Raw genomic sequence first — 19877 nt, 5'->3', positions numbered from 1 at the left:
AGAAAGTAAATCCAAAGAGTTATCATCACAAGGAAAAAGTATTTTTCAGTATAGTGAAAATACATTTTGGATTCTTTTTTAATTGAAGTATAGTTTATTTATAATAGTTTCTGATGCACAGCCAAGTTATACATATATATATATGTGTGTGTGTGTGTGTGTGTGTGTACTCTAAGTCCCTTCACCTCTGTCTGACTCTTCACCACCCCATGGACTGTATGTAGACTGTCAGGCTTCTCTGTCCATGGGATTCTCCAGGCAAGAATACTGGAGTGGGTTGCCATTTATTTCCTCCTCCAGGGGATCTTCCCAACCCGGGGATTGAATCCACATCACTTTTGCCTCCTGCTTGGGAAAGCAGGTTCTGTACCAGTAGCACCACCTGGGAAGTAGCTTCTCCTCCAGGGGATCCTGTTTCTATTTTGCATGTATGCTCATTCAGTAAGAATAACATTCTCTAGGTGTATCTATATGGCTGCAAATGCCAATATTTCATTCTTTTTATGGCTAAGTAGTATTTCGTTGTGAATATATATGACTCATCTTAATCCAGTTGTTTTTCATGGACACTTGGGTTGTTTCCGTATCTTGACTATTGTAAGTAGTGCTGCTACAGACGTTGGGATGCATGTATCTCTTTCAATTATAGTTTTTGTCATCTCCTGGTATATACCCAGGTGTGGAATTGCTGAATCATATGGTAGCTCTATTTTTAGTTTTTCAAAGAATATCCATACTGTCTTCTGTAGTGGCTGCAACAATTTGGATTCCCACCAACAATGTAGGAGTATTTCCTTTTCTCCACACCCTCTCCAACATGTATTATTTGTAAGGGGCTTCCCTAGTAGCTCAGTTGGTAAAGAATCTGCCTGCAATGCAGGAGACCTGGGTTTGACCCCTGGGTTGGGATGATCCCCTGGAGAAGGGAAAGGGTACTCACTACAGTATTCTACCCTGGAGAATTCCACAGACTGTATAGTCCATGGGCTCACAAAGAGTCAGGCACATCTGAGAGACTTTTCACTTTCACTTTTCAAGACATTTTTAAAAATTTAATCTATTTTTGGCTGTGCTGTGCCTTCGTTGCTGCACACAGGCTTTCTCTAGTTGTGGCGACCTGGAGTTATTCTCTGGTTGCAATGCACAGGCTTCTCATTACAGTGGCTTCTCTTATTGCAGAGATAGCCTCAATGCACACAGGCTTCAGTAGTTGTGGCGTATGGGCTCAGCTGTGGCTTGCAGGCTCCAGTGTGTAGGCTCAGTAGTCGTGGAGCATGAGCTTAGTTTCCTCCCAACATGTGGGATCTTCCCAGGTCAGGGATTGAACCAGTGTCCCCTGCATTGGCAGGCAGATTTGTACCCACCAGACCACCTGGGAAGTCCAATTTCCAGACATTTTTGATGATAGATATTCTGACCTGTGTGAGGTGATACCTCATTTGATTCTTATTTGCATTTCTCTAATAATTAGTGATATTGAGCATCTTTTCACATACCTGTTGGCCATTTGTCTGTATCCTTTGGAGAAATGTCTAGTTAAATCTTCTGCCTACTTTTTGGTTTTGACTTTTTTTTTTCCTACATTGAGTTGTGTGAGCTGTTTGTGTTTTGGATATTAACCTCTTTTGAGTCACAGCATTTGCAAATATTTTCTCCCATTCTGTAGGTTATCTTTTCAATTTCCTTCACTGTGCAAAAGCTTTTATGTTTGAATGTCTCATTTGTTTATTTTTTATTTTATTGTTTACCTTGAAAGAGTGATAAAAGAAAATATTGCTATGATTTATGTCAGAGAATAGTTTGCCTATGTTCTCTTCTAGTTTTACATTGTCATGCCTTATATTTAGGTCACTGAACCCTTTTGAGTTTATTGTATACTGTGTGAGGAAGTGTTATAATGTGATTGAATGATATGTAGCTGTCCAACTTCCCCAACACCAGTGAAGAGACTGTTTTTTCTGCATCATATGTTCTTGCGCCTTTTGACTTCTTTGTTGCAGATAAATCAACTGTAGATACATGGCTTTCCTTCTGTTCTCTATTCTGTTCCATTGATCTGTATGTCTGTTTCTGTGCCATTACCACACTGTTTGGGTTACTGAAGCTTTGTAGTATAGCCTGAAGTCTGGAAGGATTATGCCTCCACCTTTGGTCTTTTTCATTGGGATTGCTTTGGAAATTTTGTTCCTTCATTTTGTATCTGTATGAGATGATCAATGTTCACTAAACTTGAGATAACCATTTCATGATACATATAAGTCAAATCATGACTTGTGTTTGTTAGACATCTCTGTGTCTTCTTTGGAGAAATGTCTGTTTAGGTCTTTTTCCCACTTTTTGATTGGGTTGTTTGTTTTTCTGGTATTGAGTTGTGTGAACTGCTTGTATATTTTGGAAATTAATCCTTTGTCAGTTGTTTCATTTGCTATTATTTTCTCCCATTCTGAGGGTTGTCTTTTCACCTTGCTTATAGCTTCCTTTGCTGTGCAAAAGCTTTTAAGTTTAATCAGGTCCCACTTCTTTACTCTTGCTTTTATTTCCATTACTCCAGGAGGTGGATCATAGAAGGATTTTGCTTTGATTTTTGTCATTGAGTGTTCTGCCTATGTTTTACTCTTAGAGTTTTATAGTTTCTAGTCTTACATTTAGGTCTTTAATCCATTTTGAGTTTATCTTTGTGCATGGTGTTAGGAAGTGTTCTAATTTCATTCTTTTCCATGTAGCTGTCCAGGTTTCCCAGCACCATTTATTGAAGAGGCTGTCTTTGCCCCTTTGTATACTCTTGCCTCCTTTGTCAAAAATAAGGTACCCATAGGTGCATGGGTTTGTCTCTGGGCTTTCTATCTTGTTCCATTGGTCTCTATTTCTGCTTTTGTGCCAGTACCATACTGTCTTGATGACTGTAGCTTTGTAGTATAATCTGAAGTCAGGAAGGTTGATTCCTCCAGCTCCATTCTTCTTTCTCAAGACTGATTTGGCTATTCTGGGTCTTTTGTGTTTCCATATGAATTGTGAAATATTTTGTTCTAGTTCTGTGAAAAATGCCATTGGTAATTTGATAGGGATCACATTGAATCTGTAGATTGCATTTGGTAGTATAGTCATTTTCACAATATTGATTCTTCCAACCCAGGAACATGGAATATCTCTCCATCTGTTTATGTCATCTTTGATTTCTTTCATTAGTGTCTTATAATTCTTCTGTGTACAGTTCTTTCATCTCCTTAGGTAAGTTTATTCCTAGGTATTTAATTCTTTTTGTTGCAATGGTGAATGGGATTGATTCCTTAATTTCTCTTTCTGATTTTTCATTGTTAGTATGTAGAAATGCAAGTGATTTCTCTGTATTTATTTTGTATAAATAACCAGCTTTGCTGATTTCTCTGATTAGTTCTATTATTAGAGCTAATAATTATCTTTTTCAAATTTTGCCAATCGCCATTTTTGAAGAATCCCTTTTTAGAGACAGAGATAAATATTTTCCTTTTTCCTATTCTTTAATTCTTCCTTGTCTATTTTTTCTTTTTCTTTTACCTTCAACCTACATTTCCTGTTATTATATTTTTTTAAAGTTACTTCTTTCCAGAGTGTGAAAGGAGAGACACCACTGGCATTATTTAATAGTCTTTTCACATTTGGAGGAAATTAGTACATTATGAAAAGCAAACTTTATTCTAAACTAACAACTGTGACATCAGTTAAGTTAATGTGATAATAACCAATGTGCCCCACTTGTTTTCATTCAAATTAGAAGCTTGTTGCAAAAGTGATTAGCTGAACGCTAATTGGATTTGGTTAGGAGTCAAGCCTCATTTTATTCATTAGTATTTATGGACTATAGATAGTGGGCCTGCTTCAGCACTAAGCAATTAGCATAGTAAAATAAATACCACCTGGGCCCTCTTTTCAAGGGAATCAAAATCTATTGGCAAAGTTTGACATGCAAGTAGATAATTACCATGCAATGCAGAAAGACAAAGTCTAGCAGAAACCTTCTTGCTAAAATTCCTTCAAAGTAAGATATAATTGCAGTCACAATTCTTCCCCCAAGGAAACCATTTCTCCTTCCCTAATTCCTCAGAAAATTGCACAACATCCAGCTAGTTGTAGATAATAGACACCTGAGGGCTACTTTTCACAGTTCTTCCTATCCTCCTGACCACTAGTACCAGGTACACCACCAATTTTTGGCTATCCTAGCACCAATATGAAATTAATTTAATTCCCTGCATCTCCACTTCTACCACCTTAGTCTAAGCATCCATAACCTCTTTCTTAAACTCCATCAGTAACTCTCAAATTGTCTTCATACTTCCAATTTTTCAATAAATTCCTATCACTACATTCAGAGCAATAATTTTTATAACAATTCTTATATATATCTCTTTGGTCCTAAAACCCTTCAGTGTCTTTCTGTTGCTCTGAAAATGCAAAGAGGACCTAGGTTTAGAGGCACTTCTCAAGTACAATAAATACTGTGTGACATATGGAATGATGACAAGAGAGTTTAAGAAGTTTCCCAAATTAGCTTGAGATACTGGATTAATAAGCTTCCCACGTGGTTCAGTGGTAAAGAATCTGCCTGCTAATTCAGGAAACCCAAGAGATACGAGTTTGAGCCCTGGGTCAAGAAGATCTTCTGAAGAAGGAAGTAGCAACCCATTCCAGTATTCTTGCCTGGAATATTCCATGGACAGAGGAGCCTGGTGGGCTGCGGTCAACTGGGTTGCAAAGAGTCTGACACGACTGAAGCAACTGAGTGTGCATGCACTGGATTAATCATGTAACCTTAAAAGATTGAGTTTACAGGGTTAATGAAAAGGGAACATGGATTTAATATCAGACCTGCTGACTCACAGAGTCTATGGAAAATTCAAGCGGTGATGAATAGCCACAGTTAAGGCAGCAGTTAGAGACAGAGTCAGTTGTTTAAGCCTGGACATGAATATGCTATGCCTGTGTACCTGCTCCTGCCCAGCCCTGTGTGGCCTGATGAACTGTAGCCTGCCAGTCCATGGAATTTTTCCAGACAAGAATACTGAAGTGCGTTGCCATTTCCTACTTTAGGGAATCTTCCCAACCCAGGGTTTGAAACTGTGTCTCCTATTTCTCCTGCATTGGCACATGGATTTTTTACGACTGCACCACCTGGGAAGCCCCATAGGCATGACTACATGAATCAAATTCTAAGGTAGTGTTTGTAGAGCAAGAAATAAGGACTAAGAACGTAACCCAGAGGAATACTAACATTTAAGGGGGTAGGATGACCGAAGATGAAAGGTAGACAAAGAACAAAGGGAAAAGCGAGGAAACACTGGAATAAGGAAAGAATGTATGCTGGCTTTTATTATTAAGTGAAGTCAGTTCTAATTAGTAGCTTTTGAAAAAAATGTACCACGGCAGGAAAAATGCCTAGTAATTTGGTGTGATCATTTCTTTAACATTTGAACTTCGCATTTTTAGACCTCAAGTGAACAGAGTTAACTTTGCTTATTTTATTATACATTACAATTGATCCATATAAGCCTCTGTGTTATTTTATTTATTTGTTTATTTTATACCCACCATTCTAATAGTTAACCTCTCTATTATGTTGAATGTGTATCCTCTTTTGGTATGCATTCTTGTAAAGTGTGCTCTGACTGGTGAGCAATATTTTTAATTAGATGAATTGTGTGCTGTACTTAATTTTTACTCTTCCTTTCTTACAGGCATATTTTAAGATACATTCATTTCTATGCGTTCTTCTAGTTCATTGCTCCTAATTGCTTCATGATAGTCCATATGTGTGTCACATTTTACCTATTAATATTACCCATGAGAGACACCCACGTTGCTTCCAATTCCCAAAACGATGGTATTGCAATAGTATTCCATTTATATATGTCTCCTTACGGACTTATGAAAGAATTTCTTTGGGTTAAATATTCAGGAGAAGATTTTATTGGTTAAAATGTATACATGTACTTAACTTGGGTAACTATTTCCACAGTGGTCTCTGAATGGCTGCCCTATTTCACACTCCCTCCAGCATAGCAAAAGGGTTCTTGTATCCTCCCATACTGATCAAGAGTTGGCATACCTATCTTGGTTATTTATTGCCAGGCTATTAGTGAAAAGTGATATCTTACCTCAGTTTGCACTTCTGATTATTAATAATTTATGACACCTCTTCAGATATTAAATGTCTTAGCTTCCTTTTCTGTAAATTGCTTGTTCATATCTTGTATAACTTTTTATTGGTTTTTTTCTTTGATAAATAAAAAATTTGATTTGATGAAGGTTTTGGACATTCTGTTAGCGCTTTGTCATTCGACAGTGCAAATATAGTCTTGCGGGCTTTCCTGGGGGCTCGGATGGTAAAGAATCTGCCTGCAGTGTGGAATACCTGGGTTCGATCCATGGGTCGGGAAGATCCCCTGGAGAAAGGAATGGCTCCCCACTCCAGTATTCTTGCCTGGAGAATCCCATGGACAGAGGAGCCTGGCCTACAGTCCATGGGGTGGCAAAGAGTCGGACAGGACTGAGCAACTAACACTTTCATGTAATCTTCCATTACACCACCTGTCTGATATGTCTGTCCATGGAACCCATATAAGCTTCCCAGAAATTCCACAGCAAAGCATACAAACTGGATGACTTGAAACAACAGAAATTCATTATCTCACAGTTTTTAAACTTTGAAGTCTTAAATCAAAGTGTCGGCTTCCTCTGAAGGCTCTAAGAAAAGCTTCTTCCTTGCCTCTTTTAGCTTCTGGGAGTTCCTGATGTTCCCTGGTTTGTAGCAGCGTAACTCTAATCTCTGCCCTGATGGTCACACGGCTATATTTCCTCTGTTTGTCCCCATGCATTTGTGTTCACATGGTCTTACTCCATCCCTGCTGCAATAACAAAATTCCACAAACTAAGTGACACGAACAACTGGCATTTATTTCACACAGTTCTGAACGTTGGAAGTCTAAGATTAGGATGCCAGCGTGCTCAGGTAGGTGAGAGCTCTCTTTCAGGTTTCAAACTTCCTATTGTTTCCTCACATGGTATAAGGGGCCAGCTAGCTCACTGCAGCCTCTTTTATAATGAAATTAATTCCATGCATGAGAGTTCCACCCTCACAGCCTAAGTACCTTCTAAAGGCCCCACTTTCTAATATTATCACACAGGTCTTTAGGATTTCAACATGTGAACTTTTCAGGAACACAAAGATTAAGACCACATCACATGGCAACAGTTATTGCATTTGTTGTTCAGTCACTAAGTTGTGTCTGACTCCTTGTGACCACAGGGACTGCAGCACACCAGCCTTCCCTGTCCTTCACTACCTGTCAGAGTTTGCTCAGACTCACGTCCATGGTGCTGATGATGCCATCTGTCCATCTAGTCCTCCATCACCACCTTCTTCTGCCCTCAGTCATTCCCAGGATCAGGGTCTTTTCCAGTGAGTCGGCTCTTCACATCAGGTGGCCAATTATTGGAGCTTCAGCTTCAGTATCAGTCCTTCCAATGAATATTCAGGATTCATTTCATTTAGGATTGACTAGTTTGATCTCCTTATTATCCAAAGGACTGTCAAGAGTCTTCTCCAACATCACAGTTCAAAAGCATCAATTCTTCAATGCGGCAGCCTTCTTTGTGGCCCAACTCTCACATCTATACATGACTACTGAAAAAGCCCTAGCTTGGACTATACAGACCTTTGTAGGCAAAGTGATATCTTTGCTTTTTAACATGTTGCCTAGGTTTGTCATAACTTTTCTTCCAAGGAGCAAGAGTCTTTTTAATTTTGTGACTGCAATCATCATCCACAGTGATTTTGGAGCCCAAGAAAATAAAATATGTTATTGGATTTAGGGTCCACCATAACTCAATATGCAAAGCGTCCTTGTGGCTCAATGGTGAAGAATCTGCCTGCAATGCAAGAGACACGGCTTCAACCCTGGGTTGGGAAGATCGCCTGGAGAAGGGAATGGCAACCCACTCCAGTATTCTGGCCTAGAGAATCCCACGGACAGAGCGGCCTGGCAGGCTACAGTCCATGGGGTCACAAAGAGTCAGACACAACTGAGCTACTAACATTTTTACTTTCATAACTCAGTATGGGCTTCCCTGGTGGCTCAGTGGTAAAGAATCTACCTGCCAATGTAGGAGATGCAGGTTCTATCCCTGGGTCTGAAAGATCACTTGGAGAAAGAAATGGCAACCCACTCCAGTACTCTTCCCTGGGAAATCCCACAGACAGAGGAGCCTGGCAGGCTACAGTCCATGGGGTCGCAAAAGAGTCAGACACGACTCGGTGACTAAACAGCAAGAATGTAACTTAGTATGACCTCATCTTAATTTCCCAAATTGCAATCGCCAAGACTGTGTTTCCAGATAAGCTCACACTCTGATGTTCTGTGTACACAGGAATTCCAGAATCTTGGGGAGACACTGCTCGATTCCATACAATGTCCTTCTTGTAATTTTATTTTTGTTTATTAATCCTTACTACACCAAGTCTTCGTTGCTGCGTGGGCTTTCTCTAGTGTCCGTGAACAGGAGCTACTCCGCTGCGGTCCGCCAGTTTCTCACTGCAGTGGTTTCCCTTGTTGCAGGCTAGAGCACGTGGGCTGCATATTCAGGGCCCGAGGGCTCAGTACCTGAGACTCCCTGGTTCCAGGGCACAGGCTCAGGAGTTGTGGCCCACAGGCTTAGTTGCTGTGCAGCATGTGGCATCTTCCCGGCCCAGGGATCAAACCCATATCCTCTGCGTTGGCAGGCAGATTCTTTACCACTGAGTCACCAGGGAAGCCCCCAATATCTTTCTTTAAATAAATGAAAATGTTACTTATATAGGTGATGATACTCTATTATACACTTGAAACTTGCTAAGAAAGTTGATCTTAAACGTTCTCACCACAGAAAAGAAAATAGTGATTATATGAAGTGATGGAGGTGTTAACTAATGTTACTGTGGTAATTATTTTACAATGTACAAGTGCATGACATCAACACATTGTATACCTTAAACTTGCATAATATTATATGTCAATTTTATCTCAGTAAATCTAAGGAAAAATTAAACCTATTGGTGTTATAAGTAAATAACTGAATTTTTATAAAATTACAGTGGCCTACTTAAGGGAGGTCTTCAGTCTATATAGCTATGTTCGGAAATCATTGTTATAAAGCAACCTTGAGAGAAGATAACTGTACTTCTAGCTTGACCCTGATTTAGTTTATTCCCATGGTCATAGTAATTGATTCAGGCCTGAACACAAGACTGAATTGAGGACAAAGAGACATTTACTGAAGATATCTGGAAAAGAAACATCTTTACTATTGTAAAGAATTCCCAGAAAAGGGTTCTCTCTTCTAGTTGGAAGTGACCAAGGAGACTTGTAGCCTTATGTAGCTACGGAAAACCATTTTGCTACCATAATGGAAGCTGGCCTAAGGAGAAAACTAACCACAAAGTTGGAAAACTATGAAAAATTGAAGATAAAGTGAAGTTGAGTCCTAAGCTCAACTTTCAGTTATATTGATATAACATTTTCTAGGAGAGGTCCAGAGTTCTAACACTCTGCAGTATATGACATGAAACAAGTCACTTTAACTTCTATAAGCTTCCCTTTCCTCATCTGCAAAATGTAGCATCAATAGTACATAACCCATAGAATTTTATGAGAATTAAATAAAGATAATGTGTGGCACTTAGTCCAGGATTAAACAGTTTTAAATTTGAGATAACTGTGAGATGCTGTCATCATCATCATCATTACCACCACCATCATTATTAATTGTATCACTGACATTGTTATTATTAGACTAAGAAGCAAACCCAGGATGAACTCTCAAATTTTCTATCTCTGGATCTTGTGCTTCCGCCACCTAAACCAAGTTACCCATTGGCCCTCTAGCCACTGCGTTAAAGTTTCCAGTATATTGGTTAACTTTACAGTTATTTATTTTATAAACAGGGAATCCTGTTGTATGCAATGCACTAAGCTAAGTATCAAGGACAGAGCTGTGAACAAGATAAAGATGATTCTTAATAGTCAGGAGTTTATGGGGGCTGGAGAAGCTGGCCCGGAGTACCATCTACTGCTGATGAGTTAGCCATCCTTAAACAAGTCAGCTTTGACTGACTGTTCAGATGAAACAGGATTTCAGGTTTGGAAATCATTGTTATAAAGCAATTTGTTTGGAAGCTTTAAGAGCCAAAGAAAGCAAAGAAGAACAGTCATAGAAATTCTAGCCATCTAAATCTATGGTGCCTTAAGGAGATAATAAGAGATACCTTGCAGAGAACCAAAGTATAGGACAGGGCCAAGAAAAGCCCTTCTCATCTGAATTCACTCCAATTATCTTTCAATTATGGGTCTCTTTAAGATATTATTAAGCTTCTGTAGCATGAGAACTTCATAAACTTAACTTATTAATATTTCTCAACATAAAACCAAGTATCACATTGATTAATAAAAACAGAAATCTAAAACAACAGGTGAAATTTTTACTTACCAACCTTGGTAAATGAAGAATATTCCATCAGAATTCTAAAACAGGTTGATTATTTTCATGATTTAAAAACAAATCCATTGTTTACTTCACATGTATGTATTTTCCCATGTAGGCAGTTTTTCAGTATTTTCTCACAGAGGATAAACATATCAGAATTATAATGCTGGCGGGGTGGGCGGGGAATTGCTCAAAAATATTTGGAGGGCAGAGTAAGCTAGAAAAAGAAAAAAATGTTTTTCTTTGTAAGAAAGTAACATAGAATAAAATAAACAAGCAAGCAAAGGAAGAAAAAAATGGGAAATAAAACACCACTACAAACACTTGAGGAATAAGAGACAGAAAATCTATGTAGCCAATAAATTCCCTTTTCAGAGAATCTATACCCTGTCCAATTTTGGAAGTAATGGCAAGGGTGGAGAAGGATCAATTATACCAGTCACTGCAAAGATAAAAAGTGAAAAGAAACATATGAAAGAGATAGGAAGCAGAAACCTGACTCTTCTGTGAAAATAATTACAAATCAAATCTTCTGGTTTCCATGTTTCCAGGGAGCTTTTCAGTTTTCTGGGCTTGAGATAAAGTGAAAGAAGGAAAGGCCTTTCCCTCTCTGCCTAGAACCCTAATTCCCTGCCAGTTTAACCAGAAATCACCCCAATACCCCTTGGAGTTACCACTCAACTGACCTCATCTTCTGTCCAATCTGGCATTTTTTCCTTTCCTGACCTATTCTTTCCTGCTATACATTTTTGGGACCCATACTGCTCAGGTCAAAAAGAAAAGGAGGAATAGTACTGGGATGAAAAACAAAGAATGGTCCATCAGAGAGGGCGGTGGGAGACAAGGGTGGGGTTCATGTCTTCTGCACAATGTCCCACCAACACAGTGTCTCTCCATCAGCGCTTAAAATACTTGTCTACTTGTCCATATTCCCTCCAAAGACAGACAGCATCCTGTGTAGTTGTCCCCATTACTCTAAATCCTGAATAGGAGAAAACCCAATATAGAGACTGAGATATAGAGAAAACCCAATATAGAGAAAACCCAATATTTCAGAAGAGGAATTTTAAGAAAACATACTTGAAAAATTCTACTCAGTAGCCAAGTACCTGACAGGATCTACACTAATTGACATTGTGACAGAGCTCAGAGCCATTGGGAAGAGAACCAGCCAAAGAAAACCAAAAGAAAACCCTCTCATCTAACTGTCTAGTCCTTTGGAGTCAGAAAGCCTGGTAATCACTACGTCCATAAGTATTTGTCAAGGGTCGAGTGAGTTACATTAAAGTCCTGGGTGGCATAAAATGCATGTCACATAGGATCCAGGCTTCGAATACATTATAATAAAGTAGAACGAACCAGGCAGTATCACAACTTACATAATGGTTCAATTTAAGGGTTAAGTTACTCAAAACAAATAATGGATATGAATGTACATGCTAAATTAAATATATTTGTACATAGAAAATAAGTACATAATGAAGTTAGACAGGAAGGTAGAAGTTATTAGGTATAACTTGGGTTTTGAAAGATAATTCCAGTGTGGGGAGGTATTTAAGATAAAACTTCTGGATTTCAGTTTTAATACCATAAGTTTAAATAAAGAGCCAAGGATAATTTTAATGAGGTAAATTCCATTTATATATCTTATAGAATATTAACTTTCTGAAATTATTTTTAGAAATTAATAATTTGAATATACATAAACATTTTAAATCAGTAGAATATAAGTTATAGTTACAACTTTTTTAAAGTTTATTTTTAATTGGAAGATAATTGCTTTACCTCTTAATTGGAGAATAATTTATTTTTAATTGGAGGATAATTTTTAATCAGAGGATAATTTTTTTGAGCTCCAAAATCACTGCAGATGGTGACTGCAGCCATGAAATTAAAAGATGCTTGCTCCTCAGAAGAAAAGCTACAACCAACCTAGACAGCATATTAAAAAGCAGAGACATTACTTTACCGACAGAGGTCCATCTAGTTAAAGCTATGGTTTTTCTAGTAGTTATGAATGGAAGTGAGAGTTGGACTCTAAAGAAAGCTGAGCACCGAAGAATTGATGCTTTGCTCCGGAAGTTGGTGATGGACAGGGATGCTGGCATGCTGCAGTCCATGGGGTCGTAAAGAGCCGGACATGACTGAGTGACTGAAGTGAACTGAACTGAACTGAACTACGGTGTTGGAGAAGACTCTTGAGAGTCCCCTGGACTGCAAGGAGAGCAAACCAGTCCATCCTAAAGGAGATCAGTCTGGAATACTCACTGGAAGGACTGAGGCTGAAGCTGAAACTCCAATACTTTGGCCACCTGATGTAAAGAGCTGACTCACTGGAAAATACCCTGATGCTGGGAAAGATTGAAGACAGGAGAAGGGGGACAACAAAGGATGAGAAGGTTGGATGGCATCACCGAGCTGATGAACATTAGTTTGAGCAAGCTCTAGGAGTTGGTGATGGACTGGGAAGCCTGGCGTGCTGCAGTCCATGGGGTCACAAAGAATTGGACATGACTGAGCGACTGAACTAAACTGAACAGGCAGTGAAAACTACTATGAAGAGTCAAAATAAAAAATCAAATCACATGGTTTGTATACCCACATAGTGTAGTATATAAAACACATTCTATAGGTGAAAATGTAGATTGCCTTAGTGGGGGAAAATTTATGCTAAAAAAATTTAGAACCTTTTTTCCAAAGTTTTCAAGGTCAATTATAATTTAAGTCAACATGACAAGAATTTTTGTATTTCTATACTATTTTATTAAAATCACTATACACCTATTCTCAAAGAATAAGTTACAGAATAAATAATTAAAGCACAAATTATTGTATGGTTAATATTTCTTTAGGTTGTAGCTCAGTCATATAGGTCTCATCTTTGCTTCAACATCAGCCAATACTTCTCCATGCTTTTAACTTACTATCTTTTTAAAACTTCCACAACAGTTTCTCCTCATTTATGTCTTAACTGTGTATTACACTGCCTTCACCTAGAGGCAGACACCACTAGGGAGTACATATAACCTATTCCCTCTTTCTTCTCGAAGACTGATTTTATACGGGATGTATATGTGCCAGGTTAAAAATGCTTACCTCCCAGTCTCCTGTGTGGCCAGAGGTGAATGTCTGATTCAGGTCTGGCGGATGAGACATATGCTGAAGTCAACTGAGTGGCTGTTACAAAAGCTGTTGCTTTGATCAAAGTGCTAGAAGCACCTTTTTGCCTTTCATTCTCCCCCCTTATCTTCTTACCTGGAACATAGATACGGTACTAAAGGTAGAATGGCCATCTAATGAACAGAAAAAGAAAATGACATGCCAAGGATGGCAGAGCGAGGTGTAAATGAAGCCTGAAAAACTGCTGACTTTCTTAAATAGCTGCCACGGTTCTGGACTGCCTACCTCTGGACTTTTTGCCACAACAGAAACATAAGACTTCTTGTCGACTGAAAAATATAGTCACAACCTGAAAGTAGAGTTATTTTATTTGATGGGAATGTTTAGGACTCCTGGGATCAGGAGACAGCATCTCAGTAGCTCTGGGAAAACTGCTCCAGGGAGGCAGGAGGGGAAGTCAGACTATATACAAGTTTGCAACAAAAGGAACAGGCAGTCTAAACATCGAAGATGAGGTATCAAGTTAAGGGACATGGAAGCAACCTAGATGTCCATCAGCAGACAAATGGATAAGAAAGCTGTGGTACATATACACAATGGAGTATTATTCAGCCATTAAAAAGAATACATTTGAATCAGTTCTAATGAGGTGGATCAAACTGGAGCCTATTATACAGAATGAAGTAAGCCAGAAAGAAAAACACCAATACAGTATAATAGCGCATGTATATGGAATTTAGAAAGATGGTAACAATAACCCTGTATGCAAGACAGCAAAAGAGACACAGATGTATAGAACAGAATTTTGGACTCTGTGGGAGAGGGCGAGGGTGGGATGATTTGGGAGAATGGCATTGAAACATGTATATTAACGTATGTGAAACGAATCGCCAGTCCAGGTTCGATGCATGATACAGGGGATGTACGGCAAAACCAATACAATATTGTAAAGTAATTAGCCTCCAATTAAAATAAATAAATTTATATTTTTAAAAAAAGGAATTTAGCATTCTATGTATGGGAATATACAAGCCTCTGGTCTCGCTGAATTTATTCCTTTCATATGCACCTCGGCTATCTGGGGCCAATCCTGTCTCCTTGTTCACCTTGCTTCTTGCATTCCTCCAGCTCCCCAGCAATCACTGTTGGGGGTGGCAGCTGGATCAGTTTGGGGAGCCCGCATTCACGTTTGGAGGCCAAAAAACGCTGATGGCTGTGACATTTCTTGCTTATTAATATGGCAGGAGATATTTTCATTTCACATTCTAATTGTTTAAATCACTGTAAATGTTTCTTTTATGTGGAATAAAATGTAATCCTAATCAATACAAACAGAAAATAAGTGACCTCTCTCCCTACAATAGCGTGCATAAATACTTATCCTAAATTCTCTATTTTTTAAATCATAGATTGATAAATAAATTTTAAAAGAAAGGAAGAAATAAATATTCAGGGGAAATTTTAAAATATACGCAAACTCTTTGGAGATTCTGTTTTGCTTTGTTGATTTTATTGGTTGTTAGTTTTTCTTTCTTTTTTTTTTTTTTTTTTTTTGGTCCTTGGTAAAACAGCTTTTTAACGTTATATGCAATATCCTGTTGTGGTGTGGGGTTTTTTTTTGCTTTTTGGGGGGTGGGGTCACACTCCCCCATTTACAGGATCTTAGTTCCTGACCGGGGATCTCACTCCAGCCCCATGCAGTAGAAGGAAGCACACAGTCCTAACCACTGGATTGCCAGGGAACTCCATGTGTTCTTTACTTGTTTGTTTTAATGATGGTTAATTCTTTCACAGTTTTCCCTCAGAATAGGGTCTATGTCCCTTTCCCTTTGAATCTGAGCAGCCTTGTTACTTGCTTATGACCAAAAGAATTCAGCAAAAGAGACTGTGTGATTTCCAAAGCTAGGTCAGCAAGGGCAGCGCCACCTCAACCCCATTTGCCTGAACGTTTGCACTTGTCGCCCTGAGCCAAGCTGTAAGAACTTCAGCTACTCTCAGGCCGCCGTTCTGCAAGGCTGCCCCATGGAGAAAGATCCTGTAGAAAGTTCTTGTCTTCAAATTCTTCTAGACCCTGAGCCAAACACGGGAGTAAGCAACACTTCGGCCCCCAGCAACTGAGTCACTCCTGGCATTTGAGTCTTTTCAGCAGAAGCCAGACATCGTGGAGCAAAGACCAACTGTCCTCAGATAAATCTGTCCAAACTCCTCACCTACACAATTTGTTAGCGAAATAAATCAGTTACTTGACACTTTTGAATTTTGGGGGATTTTGTGTTGCAGAATAAGTAGCTACAATCCTGGAGAAAACCACTCCTCACACCTATAGGAATATGTGAAAAGTTTTCCAAAATGAACACAGCGGCCCATCACAATGACCAAATAGGGTCCAAGAGGATGGCAGCAATCATAAAAGCAATATTGTATATTTATATTGCATCTTTGAGTCTATGGCATTCAGGACCCATTACAAATTTGACTGCTTAACAACAACAACAAAAAATACACAAAAACCCTGTTGTGTGTCTAGGTGTGCTGAAATTCACAAGAAAGATAGAGATTTCAAACAGCCAGAAATAAGAATCTAAAATCATCAGATAATGTTGAGCTTTCAAACACACATGAACTTTTAGTTTGGCAAACAGTATTCCTTTCCAGGGTATCTAACACATTCCTCTTCCCTCCTCCCATTATAAAAACAGCAGCATCATTCTCATCATGATCATATTTATCTCAAGTCTTCAACCCAAATACTGAAGGTACAGACCATGAAAAATTTCTATATTATGTTAGGCATTTCTCTTATTTTCCATATTTAGTGATGCTTGATTTCATCTTTTCCCTTTGAGACTATAAATTTAACAAAATCAGAGGCCAGTATCATAAAATTTTATCTATCAGTAAGATTATTACCCTTAGCTAGACTGTAATGGCCCATAGTGAAAACACAATTTCATTGTTTGAACCATTTTCATTCTTCTTATTAAAAGGTTAAGACATACTTTCTAAATATTTTATTCACTGAAGAATTTCCCTATGCTTTTTGTTATTATAGCAGCAACATTTCTACAAAATGTTTGCAAAAAAACAAATGCCTTTGGGGATTTTGGTCTCTAATTATCTTCTTTTCCTGCATGGTTTGTCTTGTAGATATAGATGAGATGTTGAAAGCAAAGTGTCATTAAAGACAGACTCACTGACAGTCATCCAACAATTTTCCTCTCAGTTCTTTGAAACAAAGTTGAAAATTATGAACTTTTTCTCAAATCCTGATATTGTCTTGCTCAAAAAAATCCACTACATCCTTCCAAAGGTTTTATTTACTGTCATATACAGACAGCTGGTATTCTCTCTAAGTTGCTCAGATTACTGTCAAAATTCACTCAATCCAGCCTAAAATTGTGAAGTTAACCTCCAAAAACTTTGTACTGAAAAACTGAATTGGGGTTTCCTGCTTTGTGCCAAGAATAAAAAGGTACAAAGTTCTACAATATGAGTACAGATTTTAAAGTGACTAGATAGCAGAAAAAAATTTAGAAGAATTATCTGGCAAACTAATTTATGTTACTTACAAGTATTACAAAGCTGCTTTTTTTCCTTCAGTTTCTAACAGAGTATTTTATAGGTTTGTGAATGCTCACAAATATTGCCAAACTCAGTATGTTAGATCATTGTTTGAGGTTTCAGATTTCATATCAATGCTATAGTTTTAATAAAATGTGGCTAGTTATTAATGTTTTAATAATTGGCTAGTCACTACATATTTTATTTTTCTTACATGCTTTGAATCTGTTCCATGTCTTTAAAAGAGTCTTCCTTATCATTAGAAAGAAATTCTAAAATATTTCCTCAAAGAAGCTAATTTTTTACAAACATGATTTATATGAAATTGATTCTCTTTGAGTGAAATAATATTTTTATCCCATGCTTTGCATCTAAATTGATTTCGAAAATATCAAATGTCCTATGCCTGTAATGTTTTTGGATTCCCATTAAGTTCGTATGTTGGCATGACACTTAAATTTAAAAAACATAACAGCTTTTAAGTTTCATTAGGTCCCATTTGTTTATTTTTGCTTTTATTTCCAATATTCTGGGAGGTGGGTCATAGAGGATCCTGCTGTGATTTATGTCAGAGAGTGTTTTGCCTATGTTCTCCTCTAGGAGTTTTATAGTTTCTGGTCTTACATTTAGATCTTTAACCCATTTTGAGTTTATTTTTGTGTATGGTATTAGAAAGTGTTCTAGTTTCATTCTTTTACAAGTGGTTGACCAGTTTTCCCAGCACCACTTGTTAAAGAGGTTGTCTTTTTTCCATTGTATATCCTTGTCTCCTTTGTCGAAGATAAGGTGTCCATAGGTTCGTGGATTTATCTCTGGGCTTTCTATTTTGTCCCATTGATCTATATTTCTGTCTTTGTGCCAGTACCATACTGTCTTGATGACTGTGGCTTTGTAGTATAGTCTGAAGTCAGGCAGGTTGATTCCTCCAGTTCCATTCTTCTTTCTCAAGATTGCTTTGGCTATTCGAGGTTTCTTGTATTTCCATACAAATTGTGAAATTATTTATTCTAGTTCTGTGATGAATACCGTTGGTAGCTTGACAGGGATTGCATTGAATCTATAGATTGCTTTGGGTAGTATAGCCATTTTGACAATATTGATTCTTCCAATCCATGAACATGGTATGTTTCTCCATCTGTTTGTGTCCTTTTTTGATTTCTTTCATCAGTGTTTTATAGTTTTCTGTGTATAGGTCTTTTGTTTCTTTAGGTAGATATACTCCTAAGTATTTTATTCTTTTTGTTGCAATGGTGAATGGTATTATTTCCTTAATTTCTCTTTCTGTTTTCTCATTGTTAGTGTATAGGATTGCAAAGGATTTCTGTGTGTTAATTTTATATCCTGCAACTTTACTATATTCATTGATTAGCTCTAGTAATTTTCTGGTAGAGTCTTTAGGGTTTTCTATGTAGAGGATCATGTCATCTGCAAACAGTGAGAGTTTCACTTCTTCTTTTCCTATCTGGATTCCTTTTATTTCTTTTTCTACTCTGATTGCTGTGGCCAAAACTTCCAAAACTATGTTGAATAGTAGTGGTGAGAGTGGGCACCCTTGTCTTGTTCCTGATTTCAGGGGAAATGCTTTCAATTTTTCACCATTGAGGGTGATGCTTGCTGTGGGTTTGTCATATATAGCTTTTATTATGTTGAGGTATGTTCCTTCTATTCCTGCTTCCTGGAGAGTTTTAATCATAAATGGATGTTGAATTTTGTCAAAGGCTTTTTCTGCACCTATTGAGATAATCATATGGTTTTTATCTTTCAATTTGTTAATGTGGTGTATCACATTGATTGATTTGCAGATATTAAAGAATCCTTGCATTCCTGGGATAAAGCCCACTTGGTCATGATGTATGATTTTTTTAATATGTTGTTGGATTCTGTTTGCTAGAATTTTGTTAAGGATTTTTGCATCTATGTTCATCAGTGATATTGGCCTGTAGTTTTCTTTTTTTGTGGCATCTTTGTCTGGTTTTGGAATTAGGGTGATGGTGGCCTCATAGAATGAGTTTGGAAGTTTACCTTCTTCTGCAATTTTCTGGAAGAATTTGAGTAAGATAGGTGTTAGCTCTTCTCTAAATTTTTGGTAGAATTCAGCTGTGAAGCCATCTGGTCCTGGGCTTTTGTTTGCTGGAAGATTTCTGATTACAGTTTCTATTTCCTTGCTTGTGATGGGTCTGTTAAGATCTTCTATTTCTTCCTGGTTCAATTTTGGAAAGTTATACTTTTCTAAGAACTTGTCCATTTCTTCCAAGTTGTCCATTTTATTGGCATAGAGCTGCTGGTAGTAGTCTCTTATGATCCTTTGTATTTCAGTGTTGTCTGTTGTGATCTCTGCATTTTCATTTCTAACAAAGGAAACTATAAGCAAGGAGAAAAGACAGCCTTCAGAATGGGAGAAAATAATAGCAAATGAAGCAACAGACAAAGGATTAATCTCAAAAATATACAAGCAACACCTGCAGCTCAATTCCAGAAAAATAAATGACCCAATCAAAAAATGGGCCAAAGAACTCAACAGACATTTCTCCAAAGAAGATATACAGATGGCTAACAAACACATGAAAAGATGCTCAACATCACTCATTATCAGAGAAATGCAAATCAAAACCACAATGAGATACCATTACACGCCAGTCAGGATGGCTGCTATCCAAAAGTCTACAAGCAATAAATGCTGGAGAGGGTGTGAAGAAAAGGGA

The sequence above is a fragment of the Odocoileus virginianus genome, chromosome 15 (genome assembly GCF_023699985.2).
Source record: "Odocoileus virginianus isolate 20LAN1187 ecotype Illinois chromosome 15, Ovbor_1.2, whole genome shotgun sequence".
NCBI lineage: Eukaryota > Metazoa > Chordata > Mammalia > Artiodactyla > Cervidae > Odocoileus > Odocoileus virginianus.
Note: the sequence above shows the minus strand (reverse complement) of the source record.